At 48.9% G+C, this 22,888-nt stretch overlaps 2 long non-coding RNA genes across 2 annotated transcripts; one reads left to right on the top strand and one right to left on the bottom strand.

Annotated features, from left to right (window-relative positions):
* Positions 1 to 6,570: 6,570 nt before the first annotated feature.
* On the bottom strand, positions 6,571 to 22,407 carry LOC131496364 (uncharacterized). The gene is made up of 5 exons (XR_009254461.1): positions 21,921 to 22,407; positions 20,155 to 20,228; positions 10,216 to 10,742; positions 7,894 to 8,044; positions 6,571 to 7,244 (listed from the first exon to the last, which is right to left on the bottom strand). It is a non-coding gene; the product is annotated as an uncharacterized LOC131496364 (long non-coding RNA).
* On the top strand, positions 6,946 to 8,740 carry LOC131496366 (uncharacterized). Its single transcript, XR_009254462.1, has 3 exons — positions 6,946 to 7,049; positions 7,878 to 8,085; positions 8,231 to 8,740. It is a non-coding gene; the product is annotated as an uncharacterized LOC131496366 (long non-coding RNA).
* Positions 22,408 to 22,888: the final 481 nt, after the last annotated feature.

Below are 22,888 nucleotides of genomic sequence, written 5' to 3'. Positions count from 1 at the left end.
TGTGACAGCAGCCCCAACAGAATAAGACAACTTTTTGTAATATTTGCAGAAATTGACAAGCTTTCTCTAAAATTTATGTGGAGGGGCACCTGGGTGGCTGAGTCAGTTAAGCATCCAACTCTTGATTTCAGCTCCGGTCATGATCTCATGGTTCATGAGATCGAGACCTGCACGGGGCTCTGCGCTAACAGCACAGAGCCCACTTGGGATTCTCTCTCTCTCCCTCTCTCTCTGCCCCACCCCTCCTCTCTCTGTCTCTCTTTCTCAAAATAAATATTTTTTAATTAAAAAATAAAATTTCTGTAGAAATTCAAAGGCCCTAGAATAGCCAAAGCAATCTTGAAAAAGAGGAGCAAGGTAGGCTTTATTTTATTTATCTTTATTTCTTCAAGGCCTATAAATATATAAATATATGTATATATTTATATTTATGTTTATTTATATTTACATTTATTTCTTCAAGGCCTACTATAAAGCTGTAGCAGTCAAGTCAGTGTGGCATCGGTATAAGGACGGACATATACACGCATGACACAAAATAGTCCAGAAATTGGGGCGCCTGGGTGGCTCAGTCGGTTGAGCGGCCGACTTCGGCTCAGGTCACGATCTCACGGTCGGTGAGTTCGAGCCCCGCGTCGGGCTCTGTGCTGACAGCTCGGAGCCTGGAGCCTGTTTCCGATTCTGTGTCTCCCTCTCTCTGACCCTCCCCCGTTCATGCTCTCTGTCTCTCTCTGTCTCAAAAATAAATAAACGTTAAAAAAAATTTTTAAAAAACCCAAAAACAAAATAGTCCAGAAACAGGCCTACACGTGTTTTGTCAATTGATTGTCGACAAGCGTGCCACAGTAACTTAAAGAAGAAAGGATATCTTTTGAACAAATGATGCTGGAAGAACTGTAGAGTCTTACGGGAAGAAATATACCTTGACCCCAACCTCACAACACATGCCAAATAAACTAGAAATGGATCATAGACCTAAACAGAACAGCTAAGATGATAAAATTCTAAAAGAAAACACAGGAGAAAATCTTTGTGACCTTGGGATAAGAAAGATGTCTAAGGACGCCAGGAAAGAAACGATAAAATTGACTCCACTGAAATTAGAAATTTCTGCTCTTCAAAGGACGCTTTTGGAAAACAAAAAAAAGGAAGTCACCAGTCATAACCTGTGTATTTACAAACATGCATCTTACAAAAGACTTGTATTCAGAATATATAAAGATATAGTAAGAATATATAATTTTTAGGGGCGCCTGGGTGGCGCAGTCGGTTAAGTGGCCGACTTCAGCCAGGTCACGATCTCGCGTCTGTGAGTTCGAGCCCCGCGTCGGGCTCTGGGCTGACGGCTCGGAGCCTGGAGCCTGTTTCCGATTCTGTGTCTCCCTCTCTCTCTGCCCCTCCCCCGTTCATGCTCTGTGTCTCTCTGTCCCAAAAATAAATAAAAAACATTGAAAAAAAAATTAAAAAAAAAAAAAAAAAAGAATATATAATTTTTAAAAAATATTTTATTTTTAAGTAATCTCCACACCCAGTGTGGGGCTTGAACCCACAACCCTGAGATCAAGAGTCGCATGCTCTAGACTAAACCAGCCAGGTGCTCCCAGAATATATAATTAAAGTATAATGTATATATTCTTACAATTCAATAATAAGAAGACAAACAACTGAATACAGTTTTTTAAATGGACAAAGGTTGTGAACAATCCCTTCACCAAGAAAATATATAAATGGCCAACAGCCACATTCAACAGCGTTAGTTATCAACGAAATGCAAATTAAACACACAGTGAGATGTTACTACGCTCCTACTGGAATGGCTAAAAGGAAAAAAGATGGACAATACAAGTGTGAGCAAGGGTGCAGAGGAACCAGAACTCCCCTGTAATGTTGGTGGGTGTGTAAAAGGCTACACCCACTTTGGAAAATAGTTTGGCAATTTCTTATAAAGTTAACATACACCTACATATAACCTAATAATTCCCCTACTAAATAGAACAGCCAAGAGAAATGAAAATATATATCCACATGGGGTGCCTGGATGGCTCAGTCAGTTAAGCGTCCAACTCTTGATCTCCCAGATCGTGGGTTCGAGCCCCACCTCCAGCTCTGCACTGACAGTGAGGAGCCTGCTTGGGATTCTCTCTCTCTCTGCCCCTCCCCTGCATGTGCTCTCTCTCTCTCTCTCAAAATAGATAAATAAAGCTAAAGAAAAGAAAATTTATATCCACAAAGACTTTTACACTAATGTCGTCAGAAGTTGTATTCATAACAGTCCCAAACTGGATATAACCCAAATGTCTATTAATATGTGAATGGATCAACAAAGTGTGCTAAAGCTGAGTAGACTACTACTCAGCAATGACAGGAAACAAACTTCTTCTACATGGAACAACTGGGTGAAGCCTGATACAAAAGGGTCCAAACTCTATGGTTCTGTTGATATGAAAATCTTGAACTTGCAAAACTATTCTATAGTGACAGAAACCACAGCAGTAGCTGGAGGGAGGTTGGCTGCAAAGAGGCTCAGGGGAGCTTGCTGGGGGTGGTGAAACTGTTCTTTACCTTGATTGTCGTGGTGATTACATAGGTTTAAATATTTGTCAAACCTTATTGAACTGTACCCTTAGGAATGTTGTATTTCATTTTAAGTAAGTTATATCCCAGTGAAGTTAATTTAAAAAGATGGGGCACTGGGGTGGCTCAGTCGGTTAGGCGTCTGACTCTTGATTTCGGCTCAGGTCATGATCTCGCAGTTCGTGAGTTCGAGCCCCCGTGTTGGGCTCTGCAATGACAGTGTGGGGGCTGCTTGGGGTTCTCGGTCCCCCTCTCTCTGTCCCTACCCCTCCCTCGCTCACACTCTCTCATTCTCTCTCTCTCAAAATAAATAAATAAACTTGAAAGAAAGAAAGAAAGAAAGAAAGAAAGAAAGAAAGAAAGAAAGAAAGAAAAGAAAACCAAAAGGCAACATTGCTGTGTTCCACGTTAGAAGCCAGACTCCGTCTCCATCTTCCCACCCCTCCAACATATTTCCAACATACCCCAAAGCCATCCTACAGCAGAGGCTCCGCGCTCTGAAAAGCTGCTTTCCCAGCATGTCCTTCCCATCTGCCACCCCCAGCCAAGACCTTTCTTCATCAGCCTCCACAATCCAGAGCCTTCCATACCTGCTACCAGCTGGCTGCGAGGATGAGCTGTCGATGCTCCCTCAGGTAAGGGCTTTGGGCCAAAGCCCAGCAGCCTGCGCAGACTGTGTTCAGCGGATGCAGAGTTGGCTCTCAACTAAACACATCAGCCTCACCGGCTCTTGCTGGGTCTTGGCAAGGGCAAGAGACTACACACAGAGCTTCTGGCACCTTTGCCTTCCGACCTCAACACTTCTTCTCCCGTGGACCCCCAGGGGCAGGCTCTCCGGGCTGCCCATGAAGTTTCACAGACCTGACCCAGGCTTCTTGGTCTTGTCCCCACCGCGAGTTTCATCTCCCTTTCAGATCCTACCTCCACCTGTCCCAGGTCCCTTCCTCTCCCTAAGACATCATTCCTAAACAGAGCTGTTTAAAAGAAAGAAATCCAAATTGGCCGTGACTGTGGCATAGGCCCCACTGAGGACCCATTGGACTCCCTTGAGAAAGAACACCCTGGGCTGGTCAGTGTTCCTCTCCACCAGACAAACGTCTGCAAAGCCGGATGGACTTGTTGGTCACATTATTGATGGGCCCTATTCTGTGCCACCACTCAGCCCCTCCCTGGGGATATATACAAGAACACTTTGGGGACACAGGGAACAATCCTAGCCAAACAGAGAGAGAAAGGGGTGCCGGGAGGGCTGAGAAGCTTGGTTAGGGCTCCAGCCTGCATGTGTTTCCAGGGTCTTCTTTGTACCCCTGATACGGGGAGAGGTTGAGGTATGGAATCCAAATGGTCATCGGGGACCATAGGCCTGCCGGCCAGGGACTGGGAGGTTTGGGAGCCATGGGGAGCTATGGCTCTTTGGCCCCCGACCCCTTGCCCTCCTACTTTTGGACGGCAGAGAGGATGTAATTACCCTGGTCATGGGAATGGCTGGACCCGGCCGTCTTGGACACAATGGCTTGGCCAGAGCACGTGGGCGAGCCCAGGAGACTGGCTCGGGTCTGCAGCTTCCTGGGAGGAAGTGAGGCATTGTTTCGGGGGTTGTGTGGGCCCGCTGGAACTCCACACAATGCAGGGAACGGGGGGGGGGGGGGGGGGGGGAGGGGGTGTGTGCCAGGTCCAGCCCACCGACAATCGGGAACTTGTTTATTGCCTTAATGACCCCATGGTGGATCCACCTGGAAACAGACCTGCTAATGAGCGGAGACAGAGCTGGCACAACCCCAAGGGAAGCCTGTCGGGCCAGCTCCCCTGGAGGTGCTAAGGGTGTGTGGTCTGAGACTGGGAGAGCTGGGAAGTACGGCCTGGGATCCGTCTGGGAAAACCACAGAGAGATCTTATGCCTCTCCATCCGCATCTGCCTGCTCTGCGGGGTCAGGAGACAACAGAGTGGGGGAAGGGGCCACGAGGCTGAGAAGGAAAGGCAGGATGGAGCTTCCCATTCCAGCCTCTGCTCCAAACTGCTGGTGACCTTGACCAAGCTGTCAAAGCTTTCTGGGCCTCAGTGTCCCCATCTTTCAGGAAGGGATACCAAAATCATTCCTGCCATCTCCCCACTTTCCCAGGGTGTTGAGAGGATAAGGTAAGATCAGACACAGCAACTGCTTTGAACTTCTTGGAAGAAAAACCCTTTCAGACATCAAGGCTTTACACTGTTTGCTTCTTTCCCCTGTGGCTGGAACCTGGGAGCTTGGGGAGATGTACTGTCTGGGATTTGGTTTTCCTAGACTGTTTGTCAGACACCTGCCAGGGACTGAGACGGAACTAAAATCTGCCCCCGCATCAAGGACATCTGGGAGCCAAAGGTGGGCAGCATAGCAAGGGGCAATGGTATGCTGGGGCCAGCTCATGCCCGTTCACGAAGGCTAGGTGCTGAATGTTCAGGAATGTTAAATCCATTAGTAACTTGCAATCAGCCACTGTAGCAGTTTTTACACCATAAAAATTAGTAGTCTCTACCCATCAGGACCTTTTTTTCTTGAGAGCTAGTTTTCCGGCCAGAGTCTGCAGACGGCTCACTCAGAGTTGCGGCGCCCCCGCTAAAACCCCCACCCAGGTCTCGCCAAGCGGGTGTGGCTTCTTTGCTCTCCGGACACAGACCCCCGGGGACTGGAGACCTGCGTAGTTAAGCAAATGGCCCCGGTGCACGTGCAGGCAGCAGCGGGGGCAGGGGTGACCAGTGAGATGGAGGTCACTGGACTCCAGGGCTACGGCTAGGACAGTCGTCTCTTCCGTACCAGATTGAGATCGCAAACCAAAGCTCCGTTTGGGTGCTGAGGCCCGCTGCCAGTCTGGGTGTTTCTTTGCTCTGGTTCCAACACAGCAGGGGTGGGGATGGGGGGCTGTGGTTAGGGGACCACATGAGTTGAACGTATCAGGCATTTATGAGGATACTCATAGGAGCATAACTCAGAGATCTCATCAATTACTTGAGGAGTTGCTTGTTTCTTTGCTTGTGTTTTGGGGGGCTTATTTTTAATCCGAGAAGTTTCTTTCCAGGCTGAAGAGGGGTGATGACCATAGATCCTGCTGACGGCCTCTGACACGGCAGGCCGTGGCGGCTGAGGGGACAGCTCGGAACCTGCAAGCCAGGATACCCGGGCTCTCGTTCTGGCTCTGCCATTTGGTCTAGGGCAAATCACCCGGGTCTCTGTGGGCCCCCATTTCCTCGCCTGTAGTCTGTCGTCATCAGTAGGCCCTCTGGGAGGGACCCCAGCTGCACGTTCTCTGACGCTGAGTTCATCTTTGCTGACCTTTGGTTTCTCTTCTCAATGTCTCCACTCTAACCAGGAGGCACATTAGCTCGGGGGAATAGTCTTCTGCCACAGGATGTGCCATAGGATGTCTTTCAGTTCAGGCATTTGCTCCAGAGTCTGGGAGGTCCTGGGTCTAAATCTTGGCTCTGGCCTCTCGCTAGCTGTGTGACCTTAGGGCAGATTCTTCTCTGATCCTATCACCTCATCTGAGAGATAAGAGTCATCAGAGAGGCTTCCACTGGGATTTATTGAGGGAATCCAATAGGGTAATTCACATAAACTCTGGCCACACACCCTGGCACACAGTGGGCGTGGAATAATGGTAGCCGTGGTCACGCTGAGCGGGTACTGCTCTCTAGAGCAAGACACTGGCAAGCCCAGGAGGGGCCTGCCGCTTAAAAGAGGTAGGAAACCTTGAATCCCCTGTCGGGGTATCGATGCATCACCCTGAAGTCTTACCAGGGGATTTCAACCCAGCAAGTGAAAGTCACAACCTCCCAGAGGAGACCCCCACATTGTCATAAGGAAATGCATAATTGATCTGAGGTGGAGAGGCAGGGCACTCTTTGACTTGTCCCCAGCCCTGTTGTTTATGACACAGAGCTCATCTCTGCCCTTCCTCATCACTCCGGACAAATGAGGTCATGCGGATGAGCAAAATGAAATCAGGAAAAATGTTTTAGAGTATGCTATAAGATGTATTATTATCACAAATAGTAATATAATTAATCTCCATGGCCCAGGACAGCCCTGGGAGATTTACTGGTGGGTAAAAGAATTTTCTTTTTCCCATTCTTTTCCAGGGAGGATTTTTTGTTTTCCAGCAGGAGCCTCCGTGCCTTGGGGACAGAGTGGAGCGGAATGTCCAGTGTAGTTCACAGTCCTGCCTTCCACCCTCCCACTCGTCCCTCCACTGGGAAATCTAAATATATTTCTAGGGAACCTCATTCCTCCCGCCCTGGTTTCCTTTCCAGGGCATGCCTGGGAAAGCTCTCAGAACTTGGGAGTAAAGGCTGCTGTAGGGACGTGCCTGAGCGCTTCTCCTCTCTGACCCTGGGCTTTGGTCCCCAGGAGGGCTGATCACAGTCCGGAGGCCCAGGGGCTGAGATGGCCCAGAGAGACAAAAGGTGTGGCAGTGACAAGGAGGGTGAGAAATGCAGTAAGGTCAGTGGTGGGGTGGGGTTGGGGGCCCCCACAGAGAGACGGGGAGTAAACAGCCCAGCCACTGTCCCCAGGTCCACCTGGCTGAGGCTGAAGGCAGGGCTCCGGGGCTCTGGGGCGGGTCAGCTTCGGCTCCGGCCAGCCTGGGGTGGGGCAGCAGTGACAAGACTCCTCGACAACAGGATAAATAATCTTCAGCTGCAACAATAAAGATCAATTATGACCTAATCGCCCAGCCCAGTTCCAAAGGCCCGGGGGGTGGGTCTCTTTCGGCCTGTCCCTCCAGGTTTAATTACCTGAAGAGTCTTTGGACTTTGGGAGACCCAAAAGCCAAAGAAGATCTGCAATAATTAAGCCAGGGAATGGCCTTCACCAAAGAAGTGTCTGTGGGCATGGGGCAGCAAGCAGAGGGCATGGTAGGTCCCTCCTGGGTGCAGGTGTGTGGCGCGGGCATGGGGTGGGGACGGAGAACAGAAGCAGAGGAAGGGAGGCAGTGAGGCAGAGAGCTCCGAGGTCAGGAAGGAAACCCGAGTGAGCCTGAGAGGCATTCTCCGCCCCGTGAGGCAGGAACACGGGGAAGCTGCCCTCTGAGGACCCCTCTCACCCGGGAGTCCCCGCCAGTGTTCATGGCACATTTGCAAATGCTAGAACGGTTGGCAGTATCCTTGAAGGGACTGAAACGACTCAGAACAACACTAACCAAGCCAGCGTGGTTGTCGCACTCACCGCTGCAGTACACAAAGACGCGGGGTCCAAGAAAGCACCTGCCCTTGTCGCCCACTCGCCCTGACTTGTCAGCCTTGGGGTACAGCTGTCTCTCTCTGACGCCAGTCTGGCAAAGCTCTACCTGGCATTACGGCTGTACCCTGCTTGGGACCAGCTGACACAACGTGCCCAGCTCCACATGCCGCATGATACACATCACCGATGGGATCTGCATCTCTCTTCCACCGTGTTGGCCCCTGGATTCTTGACCAGCCCCTTCGGCATCACAGCTCCTGAGAGGACAATGGAAGCCACCATTTTACAGATGGGGCATGTGAGTGTTCGTTTTCTATCCAGAGGTGGCTCTTTGGACTCCCGTGTGCTTTCTAAATGAATTTTCACATTGTTTTTTTTTGCTAGTTGGGTGTACCTTTTTGGGGGAGGGGGGGCGTATACCTTTCGTTTTGGTTTTTAACTAGGCTTCATGCCAGCGTGGAGCCCAGGGTGAGGCTTGAACTCACAACCCTGAGATCAAGACCTGAGCCGAGAGCCAAGAGTCGGAAGCTCGAGTGACTGAGCCACCCCGGTACCCCGGGTATGCCTTTATTAATGACGGTTTTACATGTGTCCCCGTATCCTATCACCGCCATGACGGAGGCTCACCCTGGGTTAAGTTGTGTGCCCAAGCAGCCCGCTGGGAAGAGAAGACAGAAGACAAGCTGCCTGTGAGCATGAGACCCATCCCCCACTCTAGCACGGAGGTGCTGCTGTGTTTTAAAATCACCTTGGTGGATTTATATATTAGTGTTCTTTTCTATTTTAAAAGCGCTTTCCCATTGTGCTTTGGCTCACTGGGGCAATGCTGTTCTCCTGGTTGCGCCGATAGGCTTTTCAATCAAAACCAAACAACAAATCCACATGCTTCTATTTTTTTTATAGATCTCTGCTTTTTCAGGAAAATAAATATTTGTTGAATTGAAGTAGAAAAATTTTTGAGAAAGATGTTTTTGTACCTAGTGTATCTTGCTGTTGTTGTTGTTAAATAAGTGCTTTGGGTGACAGGGCTTTTGTTCTGAGAAAGAGCTTTTTACGGTGGGGGTAGGAGGGTGTTGTGCGTCCGGGTGGGGGGGGGGTGGGGATGTGTTGGGAGTTTCAAAGGAGAGTCTCGAGCCAGCAGTGGCCCCCTCTTCTTTCTCTTCTCCTCCCCTTTGTTTCTGCCTCCTAATTCACATATTCCCTCCTGTTGCCAATGTGATCCCACCCCCCAACCCGCCACAACTTGGCCTTCCAGCCGCTGTATGGTAGGAGAACAAGGCAGACAGTAATGCAGCTTGCTAGTGGGCATTACAGACTAACGAAGGGGAGCAGAGGTCCCGGTACGTTGGAAGCCCCACAGAACCCATTTGCTCCAGTGTCCCACCTTGAGATGAACAGAAATTTGTTCTGCGGTTCAAGTGCGTGACAGCTAAGGTCCCTCTTTCCATCCCAAGCCTATTTCCAGGTGCCCGCAATTCACCAGGCTCTCTCAAAGATCAATTCACACATTGGGTTTTACTTAGGAGCAAACACTAATGTATACGGGGTACAGGATGAATCCCACCCCTTCCTCAGCTAGTAGGGAGCAAGGCCCTAGGGACAAGGACACAGTGTGGCTACAGGCCAGTCCCAGCCACCTGTCACAGGGCCTCCCTCTCTTGTGACTCATCTCGCTGAGGGCCACAGGGCCAGCGCTCTGCTAGATCTTTGGAGATGCAATGGTGAAGAAGCACAGTCCGGGCCCCCCAGAGTCCAGCATCTGGCAGGGCATAGACACTGAGACGATCAGTCACACCAATGGATGGCAAATGTTATGGCGGGAGAAATTCTGGATCCTTAAAAGATGTATGGGTTTTCACCAAAAGCAGAAGAAGGGAAAGGCATCCAGGAAAAAGAACAATGTGTGAAATAGGATGACTGAAAAGAAACTTCAAGTAGTTTGGTAAGACAGGAGGGACAGCTGTAGGGAAGTGACGGCAGGAAATGAGAGCTCTTTGGGCTCATTTATTTATGCCAAGCACGGTTTTAGGTGCCGAGCAAGAGACAAGCTCCCTCTCTCATGGAACTTCTATTCTAGTGGGAGAGACAGATAACAAAAACCAAAACAAACATAACAGAGTGAGAAATGCTAAGTAGAGAATTACTGCAGGAGTCATAGGGGCACTCCTTTGGGTTGGGCAGCCAGGAGAAACTTTCTGGAGAGAGCTGGATAAGAAAGTTGGCTCTATGAAAATCAGGCATCCCAGGCAGAGGAAACAGCTACCAGAGAGGCCCCACTCAACAGAGCTGCTTAAGGACATTTGAACAGTGGGATTGCTTCAAGAGATCATACCTCTTAAAGCATACCTCTCCAGCCCCTTGGAACAGATATCACTACATAACAAATTACCCCAAAAGTTAGTAACACAAAACAATGAATATATCTCACGAGGTTTCTGAGGCTCAGGATTCTGGAGGCAGCTCGGTTGGGTGTTTCTGTCTCAGGGTCTCTCTTCCTCACCAGGTGGGCTTCCCTATGGGGTTACTCACAACACAACAGCTTGTCCCCACAGTGAGTAATCTGAGAGAAAGATGGAGTCAGACAGAAACAGAGAGACAACATACCCCAAATAATGGCCACAGTCTTTGATGAGCTACCTGAGAAGTTGTGTAGCATCACTTTTGCCATGTGCTACTGGTGCAGTGTGCAAGGGACTTTGCAAAATTGTGATTGTTGGGACTTGTGAACAATGGGGGCCATCTTGGAAGATGGCCGCCTCTGCCCTCTGGCGCTTAATGTTCACACCCCTCTGGCATGCAAAATATACTCTTCCCCTGCCCCCCTCCCCACAAAAACCCAAAGTCTCCCCTCACTCCAGCACGAGCTGCATCTATCTCATCATCATCTACATCGAGTCCAGGTGCAGATAAGACTCCTCAGGTGTAGTTTCTTAAACAGGTTCCCATGAAAGTTTCCTGTTGACCAGTTAAACAAAGAGATGAGTTATCTGCTCCCACCATACCCTCTATACAAGGTAGGAGGGGCATAAGATAGCTGCTAGGTACATGCCTGTTCAAAAGGGAAAAAGTGGTCCATAACAATTCTGAAATCCAACCAAAGCCTGGTTGAAATCCTGGACCAAAGCCTGGTCCATAACAATTCTGAAATCCAACCAAAGCCAGGCTTTGGTTGGATTTCATATGGACTAAATCCATATGGACTAATCCTTCACGGCTTTTGGCTCTCCCCTCTGAACTCTTGTTCTGACCTCTGTGTCATCCCTCCCTTTTCATGAAAGTTAGCCTGCATCTGCAGATGAGTGGTTTTCTCTTGCCAGTAGATTTTCGGGAGTACCAAAGGCCTCTTTTCATTTTGCATCATCTCGATTGTGCATGAAAATAATTAGGAAAAAAAAAAAAAATCAGCCCAGAGCCCAGACTACAAAATTGCTAGGAACGGTAGCAATTATTATTATTATTATTTTACAGTTCATTTCTTTATTTTGAGAGACACAGAGCACAAGGAGTGGAGGGGCAGAAAGAGAGAGAAAGACAGACTTCCAAGCATCAGTGCAGAGCCTGACATGGGGCTCGATCTCACCAAGGGGCTCAATCTCACGGTGAGATTACGACCTGAGTCGAAATCAAGAGCCAGATGCCCAACTGCCCGACTGGCTGCACTGTCCAGGTACCCCATGGGAGCAATTGTTATTAAAAGGAGGTATGAAAGGTAGAACAATGGCCCCTAAGGATGTTGAGTCCTAATCCCTGGAAACTATGACTAAGTTACCTATGTGGCAAAAGGGACTTGCAGATGTGACTAAAGTAAGGACCTTGAGGTGGGGAGATGATCTTGGATTATCCAGGTGGATAATATAATCATAATGATTCTTAGAAATGAAAGAAGGAGGGGTCACCAGGGTGGCTCAGTTGGTAGAATGTGTGACTCTTGATCTTGGGGTTGAGGGTTTGAGCCCCACGTTGGATGTAAAGATTACATAAATGCATACATACATACATACATACATAATACATAAATAAAAATTTTAAAAAGGTAAAGAAAGAAGGAGGCACGACCTTTCCAGAAGAAAATGGAAGGACACTGCAGAGCTTGGAGGGACATAATTGTTGGCCACAAGAGGCCATAAGCCAAGGAATGCAGGTGGCCTTGGGAGGCTGGAAAAGACAAGGGCATGGACTTTTCCCTAGAGCTTCTAGAAGGCATGCAGCCCTGCCAACACCTTGGTTGTAGCCTAGCAAGAGCCATTTTGGATTTCTGGTCTCCAGAAGTATAAGATAATAAATGTGTGATGTTATAAGCCACTTGGTTTGTGGTAATTTGTTATAGCAGCAATGGGAAGGTAACAGAGGGGGCAATGGTGCCATGGAAGATAGGAAGGGGTAGGAACAGACTGGGGGAAAAGATTTATGTTAGGGACATGTTAAGTTTATAGAGCCCAGGTGCAGATGTGTAAGGACTAGCTGCGTATTTGAGGCTGGGGCCCAGGAGTCTGCTCTTTATTTTCCGCATGTCTGAATCAGGAGAGTTGGTCTGGAAAACCTCATGGGACGGGGTCTTGTAGCTCCCAGGATCCCAGGGAAGAAGGATGGGGGAGCAGCAGAAAAAGTTTGCCTCTGCGGTGGCCCTACCATCATCCTGGGAGTGAGGCCCAAGACCTGGCTCGTGTCTCAGGAGCACACTTCAAGATCCTCAGGGAACAGAGCGGCAGAGGGACCATCAGAGCAATGCTGTCTTTTTTACTTCTTTGCTACTCCACCCAGGGGCCTAGTTTTATCCTGAGTAGAGCGAACAATCCAGGGCGCTTCCTTTGGGGGCCAGATGAGGCCCACATGGGGCCACGTGCACAGAACTAGGTCTAGGTCGTGCTGGAGAAGGAGAGACGTCCTTCTGGATATTTCCTTTCCTAAGTGGAGGGCCCTGACGACGTATCTCCCGTTTGACTGGAAAGGCTAAAGGGCTCCTTGAAGCCTCCTTGCTTCGAAAACATCCGTAAACATGTTTATCACTTAGGAAGGCTTTTCAATGACAAGAAACAGAAAAGCCAGCTAACAAGGGCTTACATGAATTGGGATTTATTTTCCTTCCATAACAGGAAGTCTGGAGGTTGTCAATAGCTGGCATTGGTTTGGGGCACCATAATATCAGGGATAACATCTTATGTTTTTCTTCGCCTTTCACTCATAGTCACACTGTGGATGCCATAGCTCCAGGCATCTCATCCTCATTCCAGGTAGACAACAGGGGGAAGGGATGGTGCCAGATGCATCTGTTCTATTTATTAAAAAAAAAAAAAAATCAAGGGTTTCCTAAAAGCCAAGCAGGGTTTTGCTTATGTCTAACCGGCCAGGACATTGTCAAGAATCACCTAGGGCTAGAGAAGACAAAGAGTGGTTTAGTTTTTCCAGTCTCTAGAGCGGAGACTGCTCCGGAAAAGAGGTTTGGAATGGGTGGGGGTAAGCCACTGTATAACTAACGGGATGCTTGTTGCCTCTCCTTAAAGGAGACGTTGGGTTCCATTTGAGCGCAGCTGGGGTATAAGGGATGCCACACACACCACCACCAGGCCGACCCCAGGTGACCAGGCACTTGGCACCACAGGCCGCAGCCCACTCACACCTCCCTCTCGGGGGGTTTCTGTCCCATAGGGCCACACCATTGAAGGAGAAAGAGAAGACGGTGTCTGTCTTAACTTTTAAGCCATAAAACCTAGGGCTGTTATTTTTGAGGCCACGGATAAGTGTTCAGTTAACTCAAAGAAGAAGAAGTCCAACCATTGGGGATGGTGACTAGTTCTCACCTTTCAACCAGCTGCTAGGCCTTGGCGAGGCAGCTGGCACCCCGACTGGCTGGGGCGGGGGGGGGGAGAGTGCGGGAGGTGGGGGGAGGGTACATGAGGATCCCCTGGAAGCCAGCTCTGCCCCTTTCCTTCTGCCTTCACCCTGGGGGCTTGTTTTCACCCGGTCCCGCCTGTTTATCCTTAGTTTGGGCGGCCCTCCCATCTCTCTCACCTGCAGGTGGACCGTGTCTGAAGCTGTGTTGACACCCACCCCCTCCCTGCCCACCCACGTACTGCCCACCCTACTGCGGCAGGCTGGTGGGGAGATCCACCTTCCTAACCGCAGCCCCGCGCCAGGCGCACACATGATCCTGCGAACATTCCCCAGAGTGATGGAAGCTATTAGATGTGGTGGGAGGGTGTGGAGGGGAAGGGTCTGCCCACTCCCTCTGGGAGAGGATCAGGATTTGGGAAAAATCCAGAAGGACCTTCAGGCATGACTCACACTTGGTGCTCAGTGGGTGTCTGCCCACAGGAACAAGAAGGTAGGCACCCCCCCCCCATTGTCAAGCGCGCCTTGGGGGAGGGGGGTCGGTCTCCTGCTGCTTCTGCTGTGCTAAAGCGAGCTCCTTGGCTCATGCTTTGGAAGCTGGACCTTCGCAGAAACAGCACCCAGCCTGCCTGGGGGTGGAGCCAGAGCAGGAGCTGTGTCCAGCAAGGTCACCGCATCTCCTAGTGATTAATGGACAAGGGTCGCTCACATCGACCCCATTTCCTGAATCCAAACAGCCCAGGAATGGGGGAGGGGTGCAGGGCAGCGGAAGGCTGATACAGGAAGAACTTCCAAAGTTCTGCCTTAGACCCTCTGCTGTGCTGCTAAGGGTGTAGGCAGAGGGGGAAAGCGACCCTCTGGGGATCTGTGGGTAGGAATACAAATTGGCTTAGCATTTGGCCTTACCTACCCGATTTTAAATGTGCCCGCGTGATGTGTATGCTACAGAGAATATTTACACACACATGGTAGCTGAACGAGGTTACTTTGAATCTGGAGCATGATTTGCGGGAGTTGAGGGATGTACACTTTTTACTTCCTGCACCTCCGGATGTGCATTTCTTGCCGATGAGCACGTATTACCTACCTTGCTAATTATGAAAATAGCATCACCACCATCTTCCCAGTTCAAATGTGTGATCAGTGTAGATAAATACATTATCACCCTGGGGGAGAATTCTGGCCTGGGGGCTCCTGAGTTGCACAGGTAGGAGTTTTTGGGTTTTTGTTTTTGTTTTTGAGAGAGAGTGTGAGATTGAGGGGGAGGAGCAGAGAGAGAGAGGGAGACAGACAATCCCGAACAGGCTCCAAGCTGTCAGTGCAGAGCCCCACACCGGGCTCAATCTCACAACCATGAGATCATGACCTAAACCGAAATCAAGAGTCGGACGCTTAAACGGCTGAGCCAACTAGGCCCCCCCACACGTAGAAGTTTTTGAGAGTCCGGAGGGTCACAAGGGACAAGATGCAACTGGCAAGGGGACTTGGGGGCACAGTCAGAGAGGGCAGTGTCCAGCCTTTTCTGCTTGGGCTGCCTCAGGGCTCTCCCCTGAGCCTGAGCCCCAGCACCCAGTTTATTAAGGTGAAGAAATAGCAAACAGGAAGAGAAAAAAAAATATATAGCCGCCCATAAAAAAAGATAAAGTAAATTAAAAGAAATAAAAAGATAATTAAAGTGATATAAAAAGCAGTATGCAGTTAACTGAGGGAAGGAACTAAAATAGCCCCCAGCTCGGCCCCCAGCTCTCCCGCAGCTGTACCGCCCTGGGGTTGCTGAGCACAGACACTACCCCTCGAGGGCCCCCGGTGTCCCAACTGCACTGACCTGGGAGGCCGGCAGGGGTGGTCTCCCCATCTGCTGCTCTGTGCTGGGGGGCAGCGCACGGGCTGCTCCCTAAATGCTCACGGCAGAACTGGAATCTGGTGGGACCCTTCAGACAAAAGCGGGAAGGCTTGGGACCCTGGGAGGAGCACCGGGATGTGGGGAAACGGGACTGTCACCAAGCTACAGACCCTGAGCCCCCCACAGCCCCATTCTCGCCCGTTTCCTGCTTCTCAGGCCTGCCTTTCTTTTCCTCAAAGAAGGGGTGTCCAAGCTTTCTTCCAGGGAGTCCTTGGGGTCCCAAAGCCCTCTCTCTCTTTTTTTTTAATGTTAACATTTATTCATTTTTTGATAGAGACAGAGCATGAGTGGGGGAGGGGCAGAGACAGAGAAGGAGACACAGAATCCGAAGCAAGCTCCAGGCTCTGAATTGACAGCACAGAGTCCAACGCGGGGCTCGAACTCACGGACCGTGAGATGGTGACCTGAGCTGAAGTCAGACGCTTAACTGACTGAGCCACCCAGGCGCCCCGCCAAAGCCCTCTCAAGCCCACCTCTCCCTGGTCTCTCTGGGAGTCTTCCCCTTCCCAGGGCAACTGACAGAACGTGTACCCTTTAGGACACAAGGGATAGTCTAGGACTTGGCCTAGCTCTGAGGAGAGGGCTTGACAAGCCCCTCTCCGTGTGCAGTATGTTGCCCAAAGTCGGGGCTCTAGCGAAATCCCATGAGGAGACCTCAACCTTCCCCACTAAGGTTATGTCAGTCTGGCTGTCAAAGGCCTCTCTGCTAGGTGGGGGAGAACAGAATGCCTGGCTCTCCTTCTGGCAGCTTCCTCTCTGTGGCCCCTGCAGCAACAGCGAGAACAGGGCCTCATCCTCACTCCTCTGCCTGACTTGCAAGAACAACGCCTTCTCCTTCCATACAGAAAAGAAGCCTCTGCAGCGAGTGGAAAGCTTAAACACGCGTTGCTGCATCCTCGCCGTGGAATATTCTTGAGTGTGTGAAAGGATGAGCGGTATCTGCATGTGGGGACGGGGAAGGGTGTCTGTGCCAGGTTATTGACGCCGAGGGTCTGGTCTCCCAGAACAAAGAAACACTTAACGGGAAATAAATCTCCACCACGGAGCACAGCCTTCTGCTTTGAGACTGGGTGTTTTCCAAGGCTTCAAAAGCCCCGGGACCAATTCTTGGTTAAGGCTCGAGCTTAAATTTTGAGGGCTCCCCACCACCTCCCCCACCACCCAGAAATCTCCTCGGGGAAAGAAACGCTCCCAAGTACAGAGCAATCTGGCTCTGAGGGAGGGGCGGGGGTAAATGATCACCCCTTGCTCCCCCAAACCGCAGGGGTCTTTCCTCAGTCACTACAAAATAGCACGATAACAATAAAAAACGAGAAGATGAGATAAGAGGAACATAATATAAAACTATAAAGAACAAAATAGAGATAAGGAATCATCAAGATAAGTAACACAGAAGTAGAGGACCAGCAGATTAAGAGGATAAAAGAAAGAAATGAGCTTTAAAATGATACAAAACATATAATCAACAATTTACAAGATTAGGGGCTGAAGTTATAAAAACAAAGGTTTACCCTGGTCAGATGGGACGAGCGATCAGGGAACTAAAGAGGCCAGCAGTACACAGGGTTCTTCTCTGTCTCATCCAGAGTCAGGATTTGAGCCCGATTTAGCCGACTCCGACATCCCTTCTGGACCACGTCTCGCCTCTCAAACGTTGTTGGACCTTTGTTTCTGACTTTTGCCGAAACTCGTAACATAGTCTTCAACTCATCTTTCTGCCAGGGGTTCCCGAAGCAAATTTTATTGGGAACTAGTATACCAAAGTTCCACAATGCCAAGTTCTGAGTTCCGGAACTCCAAAAGCCCTGAAAATCAAAAACGTCATCTTTTATTTGGAGGCATAACCCAATGTGGCCGGAACCCATTTGGTGGCAAAACCTGACCTGAAATGAAGTGAAGCTATTCCTAGGATGAGTGTTCGTCCATTTCCTTTCAGAAACATCCATGTGTCTGGTTACAGGGCACTTCCATACACCCAGCACTGGGAGTTGTGTGATACGGAGTGTTTGTGCCTTACATCTTTTTTTTTTTAACCATCTTTCTAAAATTCTAAAACACGTCTGGCCTCAAGGTTTCAGATAAGAGATTGCGGACCTGGGGTGCCTGGGTGGCTCGGTCCGGTAGGCGTCTGACTCTTGATTTCGGCTCAGTCATGATCTCACAGTTTATGAGTTTGAGCCCCACACTGACAGTGCAGAGCCTGCTTGGGATTCTCTGTCTCCCTCTCTCTGCCCCTCCCTTGTTGCTCACTCTCTCTCTCTCTCTCTCTCTCAAAATAAATAAATAAACTTAAAAAAGAGAGAGAGAGAGATTGTGGACTTGAATGAAAATTTTCCACTAGATACAAGAATGGATAGGCACAAGTGTATGTATATATATATATATATATATATATATATATATATACATACACGTGGTGGAATATTATACAGCAATGACAATGACTGATCCACACTATGTGCAGCATAATGTGGAGAGAAAGAAGCCAGACACAGAAGCATCTGTGTTGGAAGGCTCACGACCACATTATTTTTGTGTGTCCATCTCTTAAATTCTATTTATATAAAGTTCAAAGACAAGAAAGCTACTCAGGTAGGATTCTCTCATCAAATATAGGCCAGTACCCTGATTGCCGCTCCCCCTTCAGGGCCTCGGCTGACCCCCTGTGCTCACAGCCCTGTCACCGGCTCAGGGCCAGTCTGCTGTGCTCCCTCCCTTTCTACCTTCCTCTCTCCGCCTTTGTCTCCAGCCCCTCTTTGCTTTCCCTGGGTGGAGTGCTCATGGGATGGTGGCAATCTTGTCTTTTCATGCTTTTGTCCCAACTCCATTTGGGGTCCCTCTCCACCCTCTTCCCCGGCCATTCACATCAGTGTTTTATCTTCCTTCATTCCCTCTCCTCCTTGGCTGACGGGGCTGCTGATCCCCACGCGGTCTGCTCTCTTCCTGTCCTTGCGTCTCCACCGTCTGATCCTGGGGATCAGCTGGCTCTGGGCTTTTGTTTGGGCCGCAGGGCTTTCTCTCTGCCTCTGCCTCTCTGTCCCACCACCCTCCCTTCCTTCCCCCTCGTCTCGATGTCCTTTGTGGGACATGTACTTTTATCTCCCTTTGATTTGCTCTCTCCTCTTTGTAGAAGAATGAAAGTCTCGGCTAATTGTAGCGGGAGGGCAGCGACGCCCCTTTTCCCCTCCCGGCGTCTTCCCCACCAGGCCGAGCAGGAAGGGAAATGAGGGCAATTCAGACTCCCACCTGCTCCCCGAGTCAGCTCGGGTCTCTCTCCCCCGTGGGCTCTTCTTCCCCAGCTTTCTCAAGGGGAGACGGCACGTGCTGGAGCCCCTCACCACCGCCTCCACCAAGTCTCCCTAGACCATCGCTGGTCCATGTCTGTCTTCACCGCGTACTGGTGTGTGTCAGCCATCACAGAAGGTGCTCGGCGCCGAGTGGTGGACAAGACAGTTGGGCGGTCTCTGAGTTCACAAGTCCTAGCAATAAAGCGGGACAGGAGTCTGATAGGGCAGTTACTTTAATGTCTCCAAACAGAGGACCTGAACTCAGCATGGGGGCAGGGACTGTCTCTGAGGAACTGGCGTCTGGATAACTAACTTGCAGGAGTTAGTCAGGTGGGAGACGGAAGGTAAACAGGTCCTGGACAGACAGGACATTTGTCTCATGGAGAGACGACATGATGTGAAATTCCCTGCATGAATTTGCGGGGCATAAACTGCTGGGGACCCGTGATGAAGTCTTGCAAGGAGCCTGGAGTTTATTCTGAGGATGTGGGCAAGTCATGGGAGTGTTTTCAATGGGGATGTGACGGATCCTGTTTGTGTTCGGGGTGGGGTGGAGAACAGAGCACGACTGGAGGGAGGGTGAGGAGGTTATTCAGTCTCTATTGCCGCCATAATAGATTCCCACAAATTTAGGGTCTTAAAACAACACGACTGTATCATGTGATAGTTCTGGAGGTCAGAGGTCCAAAGTTGGACTTGTGGGCTAAAGCTAAGATTCTGGCAGAGCTGGAACCTTCCGGAGGTTCAAGTAGAAAATCACTTTCCTTGTCTTTTCCAACTTCCAGAGGCCACCTGCATTCTTGCAGATCATAGCCCCTTCTGCCACCTTCAAAGGCCATCTTGCAAATCTTCCATTGTCACATTCTCTCCCTCATCTGACCTTCCTGCCTGTTATATGGAACTTTGTGATTATATCAGGCCAACCTGGATAATTCAGGATAATCTTCCCATCTCAAAAGCCTTAATTTGGCTATATCTGCAAAGTCCCTTATGCCACAGATGGTGGCATGTTCACAGGTTCTGGGAAGTAGGATGTGGACATCTTTGGGGGCCTAGCACCGGAGGCTATTGTGGTATTTCAGGATGGACACAATGATAGCTTAAACTGAGTAGTAGCAGTAGAGGTGGAACCAAGGGGATAGATCTGAGATAACTTTAGGAAGTAGACTAATTGTTGACTGATTGGAGATGGGAGATGAGGGAGAGGGATGAGCAGGGAGCCCTTCTAGCTCTCAGGCTACAGCAACTGACCAAATGGCAATGCTGTTTACCAGACAGAGGACACGAGACAATACCGTGTTCAATACAGGGAGTACAATAAATACAGGAAGAGATGAGTTTGAACTACCTCTGAGGCATCCAAGAAGAAATGCCCAGAAGGCAGCTGGGCATTTATCTTCTTCCGGAGCCCAGAAGAAGGGTCTGCGAGGGCCACAGGAGTTAGAAAAAAGAGTCAACAAATTATGGCCAGCAGACTGTTGTACAAATAAAAGTATTACCAGAACACAGCCAGGCTCATTCACATCCGCATTGTCTGTGGGTGCTTTTGCACTACAGAAGCAAAGCTGAATATTTGCAGTACAGAACGTTTGGCCTACTAAGCCATATGGCCCTTTCACAAAACGTATGCCAACACTTGGGTTGGAGAATCACCAGCCCAAAGGTGGTACATAGGAGTGTAGGGTGACCCAGGGCAAATATGTGGAGGGAGAAGCCCAGAGGCCCAAGAAACCCAGCATTCAAGAAACAGGAATAATACAAAGAACCATAGATAGACATTGAGAGCTAGTGGCCAGAGACATAGGGAGACAACCAGGAGAGCTAAAGCTACAGAAGACAAAAAAATATGTGGCAGCTTTAAAATATGTCCACAAGCTCTCTGACACTGAAGGGGATCAGAATCTGCCACCCCAAAATATGCCACTTTGGCATAAGGGTTATTTTGAGCTGAAGACAACTGAGAAACAGCAAACACCACAAAAAACCAAAACAAAACAAAACAAAAAAACAACAAAACAAAAACCACCCAAAAACAAACAAACAAACAAACAAACAAACAAACAAACAAACAAACACCTCTCTGCCCTCCCCAACTATTTGCCTAGAAGCAGGCTTAGGTTCTTAATCACCAGAGACTCTTATCAGCCCAGAGACAGCACAGAGAGGAATCTACATAACAAACCTCACTGAAATAACCCTTATCTTCCATTAGCTTTCCCCATATATTTTCCTTCCCATGGTTTGCCACTCTCAGAAGCCTAAAACCCTTTTCCTTTGGCTTGCCATTTCTCTACAAATTTATTGGTTTTTGTTAAGATGCTACAAGCCTAAATTCTAACCACCCTTCTGAATGACTCTTCACTGTTCACTCTTTCTCCCTCCTGTATGAGCTCTACACCGTGTTAATAAACTCTATTTGTTTTTCTCCTGTTAATCTGTCTGTTGTCAGTCTAATTTGCAGGGCCCCAGGTAATGAATCTAAGAGGGTAGAGGGAAAAGGTTTTTTCCTCGTCTACAGTACTCCTCGATACTCCTACCCTTGATGGTGGGCTAGCCTTAATGACTCTATTCTCAGAAATGGAATCAAGCAAAGTGGTAATGTGTAAATTTAGTCACAAAAGGTCATATTTTAGGTCATAAAAGGACTATACATTCCTCCACTTTCTGAAAATAATAAAGGAAGGAAGTTATGCCATATTGTGGGGACACACAAACAGCCTACAGAGACATCCACATGATGAGTGGTTGAGGCTTCCAGCTGAGAACCAGAGAGGAACTTCGGCCACCTGCCAAAAGCCATCTGAATGAGCCATCTTGGTAAATCCCCAGCACTACGCAAGCCTTCAGATGACCACAGCTTGGCCAGCGTCCCGACTGCAACTACATGAGAGCTTCTGGACAAATCCACCCAGCTCAGACGTTCTGGAATTCTTGACCTAAGAAACCTTGAGATCATAAATATTTGTTGTCTCAGGTGACTAAAGTTTTGGTGTAATTTGTTATACGACAGGTATAACTAATACAACAAGGAAATAAGTGTTTCAAGGAAAGCGTGATCAATGGCCATGCAGCTTAGAAGTCAAATGGAATTTAGCAGAGTGTGTCCATGGTTACCTTCTGGGGTGTGCTGAGTCCTGTGGGACTGTTCCAGAGTTGATGAAGTCTAACAAAACTTTTGTAGGAGCTCCTTGGCCAGGATGAGGACAAATGAAGCTGGCCATCATTTGTTTTCTCACATATGAAATGCTGGAGGGGAAGAAAAGAAAGGGGCATGTGGGGCTTCTCTAGAATCAGTCCTCCCTTTTTAGACAATTTTGGCCCATACCAGTGTGAAGTTGGAAAAGCCTTATTATTATTTTTTTTAATGTTTATTTATTTATTTTGAAAGAGAGAGAGCAATCAGGGGAAAGGCAGAGAGAGAATCCCAAGCAGTTTCCATGCTGCCAGCATAGAGCCTGAGGTGGGGCTCGACCCCGTGAACCAAACCATGAGATCATGACCTGAGCTGAAATCAAGAGTTGGACGTTCAACCGACTGAGCCACCCAGGTGCCCCAAGAGCCTTAGGTGTTCTTTTTTTAATTTAATTTTTTAAAATTTATATCCAAATTAGTTAGCATATAATACAACGATTTCAGATTCCTTAGTGCCCCTTACCCATTTAGCCCATCCCCCCCCACACCCCCTCCAGTAACTCTGTTTGTTCTCCATATTTATGAGTCTCATGTTTGTCGCCCTCCCTGTTTTTATATTATTTTTGCTTCCCTTGCCTTATGTTCACCTGTTTTGTCTCTTAAAGTCCTCATATGAGTGAACTCATATGATGTTTGTCTTTCTCTGACTAATTTCACTTAGCATAATACCCTCCAGTTTCATCCACAGACTTGCAAATGGCAAGATTTCATTCTTTTTGATTGCTGAGTAATACTCATTGTATATATATACCACTTCTTCTTTATCCATTCATCCATCGATGGACATTTGGGCTCTTTTCATACTTTGGCTACTGTTGATAGTGCTGCTGTAAACATGGGGGTGCATGTGTCCCTTAGAAACAGCACATTTGTATCCCGTGGGTAAATGC

The sequence above is a fragment of the Neofelis nebulosa genome, chromosome 15 (assembly GCF_028018385.1).
Source record: "Neofelis nebulosa isolate mNeoNeb1 chromosome 15, mNeoNeb1.pri, whole genome shotgun sequence".
Taxonomy (NCBI): domain Eukaryota; kingdom Metazoa; phylum Chordata; class Mammalia; order Carnivora; family Felidae; genus Neofelis; species Neofelis nebulosa.
The sequence above is the reverse complement of the archived record's forward strand: the minus strand, read 5'-3'. Positions and strand labels throughout refer to the sequence as shown.